Raw genomic sequence first — 7,198 nt, 5'->3', positions numbered from 1 at the left:
CTTAGGGGAATCTGCAAAACTGCTACCCCTGACTGGGACGCTGACTCCAAGTGTCTTTAGCTAAACACAGCACAACATTATCTCACCTAAAAATGCTGCTGCCCTACTCAAGGAAATGTCTCCCTCTTACTATTTCACAATTCTCAGCATGACAACAGTTACACAAGAACAACTGTATAGGCACACGAAATGCTTACAGCTCCTAAGCAAGACCTTCCCCATTATAACACCCTCATCAGAGCACAGCTCCAAATCCTCACAGCTCCCAGACTTCGAGGCACACCAAGTTCCAGCCACTGCGTCTCAGTACCTCACACCTCTGCCCTGCCAGAGACCAGCAACACAAAACACAACACAGAAACGAGCAGGGGGGCTGCTTCCACATGTACATGCTACCGTCACTCTGGCCAGCCAGGCAGGTATTTTCCCTGGTCTTGCCCACCAATTTAAATCTTAGCAGGCAAGAGGGAGCAAATGGCCCTGTCAGGCTGTCAGCGATTTCTACCTTCTAGTAACTTAATACAGCACATTCCTACTTCTTAAAATGACATCAGGAGGATCTACTAGGGCCCTGGCAACTTAATAAGACATTAACAAGATTCCCGGGCATCAAACAAGGCTGCAGACTTTCCTTTAGAGCAGTGCCAGGCTCAAATTTATGACACAGATTTGCTCCTTACTCCTACTTGGCTCTGCCACAGATCACCCTTGCCCTCAAAACACCACGTTCCTTACTATGATGGCACGGTGAACAAATGAGCCCAAGGGCACAGCAGCAGGAGAAAAACTTTATCTGTGTGAATGACAAGAAGCAGTAGTAGTGCACAGTTAAAAATCTTACAGGCAAGACATTCAAAAGGATAAATCCTCATTAAGTACTGGTGTTTATTTTCTGGTGAAGAGGTAAGAGAAACTCCTCCTGTTAGACCTCATCTATACTGTTTATAACAGCCTAAAAAGCATAACGCAAGCTGAGGACAAGAAGATGACCACCAGCCAAACTCCACATGATACATCGTTATCAGCCAAGCACCACTCTAGTTCAATTGCATTTTGCTTGCCATTGCCAAGAAGCAAGTTCTTGAGAAGCAAAGCCACAGTGACTTGCAGTGATTAAAATCACTGCAGATACCATCCCAACAGCAGCAGCCACACCACAAGAGGTCAGATCCTAACAGCAGCGAGACTAACGGAGATGAACGCACTGTGGTAAGAACAACCAACCTTTAACTGTGAACACCTTATACATATTAGGCTAAATAAATATAGCTGAGATTGTGCCCTGATGTTTGTTACTCTGACAACCTGGCGAGGTGAAGAAAACAAAACCTGAGAAGACCTGCAGGACAGAGGCCCTCAACATTGGAAAATCCCATTTCCACAACTGCACCCTCACCCACCAGCAGCCTAGCTTTTTGGGGGGTGCAGAGAGGAGAGGATGCTTGGGGTCCAGTTTCCAGGGTGACCTTGAGGAAATTCCACAGCCTATCCACATTTTCACATTCCCCATCCACAGGAGGAAGAGCACATTAACCTTGACCTACCTCAGAAAAGCACAGATCTGCCTTAGGAGGGCCTGGATGGAGCTCAGAGGGGCTTAGATGCAGGATCCCGACCTGTGACCAGGGTAGCCATAGGCTCTGAAACCCCGCAGAAACGTGCAAATCGCTTACAATATAAAAAGCGGGAGCTCCGAGGCACTAAAGGGCACGGCTGGGACCACACACGTGTCACCCGCAGTCTCCCCGGCGCGGCAAGGGGGAGGACGGGCAACACCGCTACAGCCCCCCAGCACCAGGCAAGGGCAGCCACGGGAAGCACGGGGCAGTCTCCCCCGGGCTCGGCGCTGACACACGCAGACCTGCGCCCCAAATCCAGGCAGACGGACCCCCACCCGCTGGGACCGTCACGGGGGAGATCGGCACTTCCCAGGGTGAGGGGAGCAAGTGGAGGGCTTACAACCCTCGGGATAAGTGAGGGGAAGTGGGATCCAGGGGAGCCTGCACCCCCCCGGAGTGGGGAGGGTACACGGGGGCCAGGGAGCCCGCAGCCCCCGGGGCGAAGGGCCGGTCCCCCCAGGGACCAGGGATGCAGGAAGGGGGCTCGGCACAGCCCCGAGGCGAGGGGCCGGTGCAGCAGGATCCAGGCCGGGGGAAGCGAGCTGCAGCCCGGTGGCAGGAGAGGTGCCGGGACACCCATCGGCACCACCCGAGGGCCGGGGAAAGGCCGCGCCCGCACTTACCGGTCCGGGGCGGCGGCGGCGGCGGCGGGTTCCCGCCGGGGCCGGAGACCGGTGCGGCGCGGGGTGCGGAGCTGCTCTGCTCGGCGCGGCGCGGCCCTGCCCGGCTCAGCTCTGCCCCCTCTGGCAGCACTTGGCGCAGGAAAAGCCGCCGCCGCCGGGCCCTCCCCGCCGGGGCGGCCGCCGCGTCGCCACGGCAACACGGGCCGGGGCCGCCGGGCCTGGCCGCGGCCTCCTTCGGGGCAGGCTCTTCCCGGGGTGCCGCGTCCGCAGGCGTCGGCAGCCGCGGGGTGCCCCGCCGTGCCTGTCGGCTTCCCCCCCGGCAGCAGACACCCGTCGCCCCACCGCAGGGCGAGGTGCGCTCCCTCAGCTCACCCGTCAGCCATCTTGCAGCCACCTGGCGAGGCGGCCCGCGGGTGGAACAACGGGACAAGCGAAAATGGGGGTGGTGAGGGGGTCGGTGGTGGTAATAAATGTCACTACCTTCACAATAAAGACCCTTCAAAATAAAGACCAAATTGGCTGTGGTCAGTTGGGTCACAGTGCTTACTGCGTGCTGTCCCGCTGCACAGCCTCCAGGCCACAGGTGGCCATGGCTTTCGGGTTTAATAGGCTCTGTCATGGTTTTGGGAGCATAATGGGTCCTTGCACAAAAACATCCACAGAGACCATTTTAGTGGCTTTGGAAACTAAGCAAGAAGGTGAGGAGCACAGCAGCAGCCAGCCAGTTCTCTGTGCCTCTCGGGATGATGTCCCCGGGTGTGACAGCCCCAAGGAAAGAGGGGAAGATGTCCAGGGGAAGGCTTCTGAAGAACATCCCTCACTGTTCACATGCACCAGGCACAGCGAGCCTGGGGTTACCAGCTCTGTAGCAAAGGCTCACAGTAGCCAGCAGGGCGCTAACACAGGGTTAGCCTGTGCAACAAATTGGAGATGATCAAAGAAGACGGTGGACAGGGAGCAGGGATGGAGGACTGCGTCAGGCTAATGAGGACATCGTGTACATAGGAAAAGCCACAAGTATAGGAAGTCACAATGAGCAGCCCAGAAACATCAGAGATGTGCATACACCTGGAAAAGAGAGGAGCTTGTTATTCACAGTTAGGGACCTGTAACCCAAGGGGTGAAGATGTTCACCAGGCATTGGCAAAGCATCAGGGACCAGTGCTAATGAGTTGGATGTAGGTGAGAAAGGGAGCAGCATATGCACTTTTCAACCTGGACTGGGCAAAGCATGAGAAGATAGAGCATAGGAGGTGGAAAGCTCACTCCAGAAAGGTGGTGCCTGACCAAGTAAGAAGACCTGTGCACCATGGCCATTGTTTTGGCGTGTACTGGATGAGCACCCATCATAGGATGAAAATTTAAGTGCTGTGGGCAGGGAGCCACTGGCACAGTCTGCCCAACCCCACAGCCTTGTCTCCACCATGTCCTTGGGGAAGCAGGCAGCAAGGCACGGGTTGCAAGCGGGCTGCTGCGGCAAGCACTGACATAGGGCTCCCCCAGTTTGAGGAACAGTGAAACAGTGCATGGGAGCTGCAGTCACCCCTTCTCATTTTCCAGCTGCAACAATCCTTCCCAGCCCCTTCTTTGGTGGTGGCAGGTCCCCACTGCCCTGTTTTGCAAAGGCATCAGCGGGTTTCAGTGTGCTGTACCAACTTGGACAAAAGCTGAACTGAACTCAGGGTGAATTGAGGTGCATAGATGTTACCATTTATCATAATGTGCCATCCCATAGATGTGCAGGTAGGACAGCACTTTCCCCTGGCAAAGAAGAGGTTATCACTGTCCAGCTTTGTGCTGAGTTTTAAGAGGACTGCAATCACCGGTCTTTATTTTTGGTTCTTCTGCAAAAAAACTGCTCTTTATAACCTTCATGGCACAAAGGAGCCGTTTCTTCATGCAGCCTTTAAGAGATGGGTTAGAAAAAAGCAGAAGAAAGTTCTCATTCAGCGAGTGCCAGGTTGTCAAGGTTTCCTCTGCTCTCAAACACACATTTTTTTTTCATCTGGCAGACACAAGAGATATTTAAAACTGTTTAGTACAAAATGGAGCTTCAAAAGCAGCAATGTCTGTGTCAGACACAAGATGAAGAACAGAGCTCAGGACCTTCTGTATGAGGCAATGTTATCGTCATCATGGCTCACACAGGAGCATTATACCAAGTTTGTGCTCGGCTTGCCACAAAGGTCCCCTTGCACAAGTCTCCAAATCCTGTGCTGCATTCAGCCCAGCTGCCGGAGAGGCTGTGGGCTGGTTTAGCCCTGCCAAGGACATGGGTCAAGTTCAGTCTGCTGGCAAAGAAAGAGGCTTTCACGAGGTTGCATTTTTCAGCTTCCTTCCCCATTTACATTGCTTTCTATTTTAATAAACTGTGGCGTGATAGTGAAATCCCCGCGTGCCTGATGAGTGTGGATATTAAACCAACAATTAGCAAAGCCAAACTGGGCAAGATTGGTCACTGCTTTCTTGTCCCGGTGGCCATCCTGCAGGGGATTACCAGCGCACCGATAGACAATTCAACTGATAAAGATTGAAGAGGCAGTAACATGTAATTAGCATCGTCAACATTGTTTTCTGGAAAAATCAATCTCAGCCAAGCCTGATCTTGTTCTCCGTTGGGAGCACAGGATGGGTTACCAAAGGTAACAGCACAGAGGTGAAAGGGGAGGCATCCAGCATGCCACTGCTGAGAATACCGCCAAACAGGATTAATAAAACAAGCAGATTCACATTTTAAAATCTGAGAATCACCCAGACACCACTGACCCAGTAGATCTGGTTTCATTTTCTGTGCAGACACTCGACATTACAGAAGTGAGAGGGGATGTGGATGCAGCTGGAGAGTGAAGGGGGTGCACGAAGCGGATAGCTCCACTTCAAGCCTGGCTCTGCTGTCTCTGAGGGCTCAAGGCTGCAAGACCATGCAGGGGAACCAGCATACGTGGTCTGGCTGTCCCCTCTGGCCATCTTTCCTTGGAAGGAGGCTGTGGATGTGTTCTTAGTAGCTACGTGATTTAAATGCCTAACAACTAGTTGGGGGGAAGTCTCTGATGCTCAAGGCACACCAGTGTTTACCGCATTGCAAACCACCAGTCACATCCCTCTGAGACTGGTCATTCAGCCAGTTCTCAATCCACATCACTGTCCACTCACGCAGCCCACACCTGCCTTATGTTGTGTGAGACAGTGTCAAAAACCTCACTGAAGTCCATGTAGACAACTGGTAGAGAGCAAATGAAGGCTCAGCAATATTAGTCTCTGAAAAAAACAAAAACCAAGAAAAAAGCTTTCAGGCTTCCATCATTAACCATAAACAAGCTAAAAAGGCAACATGTCCCACAGGGCTGGCAACCTCCAGTAAGCACCAGCATCTCACCATGCCTAGCACCCATAGGGCTTCAGCTTCAAGGCTGCCTGACACCCAGCAGCCCTGGTTCCTGTGAGCCCTGGCTTCTTTGGCACCCAGCGCAGGCTCCCACACTCAGCACGGAGAACACAAGGGAAAGCAGTTCTATGCCCTGCATGCTTATCTCCTGGGTAAACCAGCAAGGCACTTCTGTTTATTGAGTGCCGATGAATGGCCGCTGTCTTGGCTGTGAGATCGGCATCCCGATCCCACTCTGGGCACAGCTGCTGGCAGGGAGCCCACAGCTGAGGCCACCTATTGCCGCAGGAGCCCTGCAGCAGAGTTTACCCCTTCATTCCAGGGAGAAATAGCTTCACAGCATCCCACCATCTGCATCTGCCCCTGTGCAGAGGTGGCACCAGGTTTATAGGGCACTGCAAGACAGGGAACATCACTGTCTTTCCTTGGGGTGTGTGGCCAAGCGACACCGAATGGTGCCATTTGCTCCAGGATTTTATGGTGCTCCCCACTCTCCACAGCGTATTTGTTCATCTGCTCTTCCAGCACTGGCAAACAACTAAGGGAAACCTGTGGCTGCACTAAGCTGCTTTTGGGGCCAGAAAGTTGAGATGGCTCCATGCCACCAGGCTGGAGGGTGAAGTGGACACTGAGGACGCTGTCATCTGCCTTGGGTCAAAATGAAATGGCCTGACCTGCAGGGAAAGTCATGGCATCTTGGGCTCACAGCCTTACAAAAAGCTGCCACAAGATTCCTTCAGGGCCATGTTATTTTGGGCCCCCAAGAAACTGATGGATCCATTTGTGACTGCCTCTGCCCTCCAGCCATCACTGATGCACAACAGTTGTCACAAATAGCATGTTTCATCAGGAAAAAAAAAAAGTTTTCTGCATTGGTAACAGAGAGAACTCAACATTTTCTGAAGCTATTTGTGTTTTTATTAGATATACCAGGGTTTACCCTTGGTTCAAGCAGAGAGCTGACAGGGTGGTGAAAGCCTGGAAATTTACAGCAGCTCAAGGAACTAAAAGATGAGGAATTAGCTTCCTGTTTTCCCAAGTCACTCACTCAATGTCTGCAGACAGCATCCCTCAAGTTCTCATGTCCCATGAGCTGAATCAGACCTACTCAACTCCTCCATGTGTGGCTGTCCTGTATCCCTTGTGATCAACCTGTAATCCCTTGTGGCCTCCTGTGACCCAGCATTTGATGGCCACGTAGGACCTGTGTGGTTCCACCTGGTGACCCAGTGCATGGGAGCAGAGACAAAATGCTTGGGACTTGGTGTGCCCACAGGCCTCAGATGAGAGGCAGTGAAAACAAGGCAGAGTAGCTGTTTTCAAACTTATCATGTGTAGGGTCTGTCTCTCCCTTTGGGCAGTGATGTCTGGTTTGTTATGGGTCACCACTGAAATTGTCAATCCAGGAGCAAAGCTCAGCCACATGGGGTCTAGGCAACAGCCACCTCTGACCCATGCAGGCCTGGTCTCCCCTTACCCATAGGGCAGCTTCAGCTTCAATGGAAGCAAGTTTGTTTTGCTTTCCTAGAGAAAGCAAGTAGAGATGTCTGATCTGCCTCCTCTGCCTGCTT

The sequence above is a fragment of the Pezoporus wallicus genome, unplaced genomic scaffold (genome assembly GCF_028554395.1).
Source record: "Pezoporus wallicus isolate ANWC-B61680 ecotype Strahan unplaced genomic scaffold, APGP_CSIRO_Pwel_v1 scaffold_6885, whole genome shotgun sequence".
In the NCBI taxonomy this organism is placed as follows: Eukaryota; Metazoa; Chordata; class Aves; order Psittaciformes; family Psittacidae; genus Pezoporus; species Pezoporus wallicus.
Note: the sequence above shows the minus strand (reverse complement) of the source record.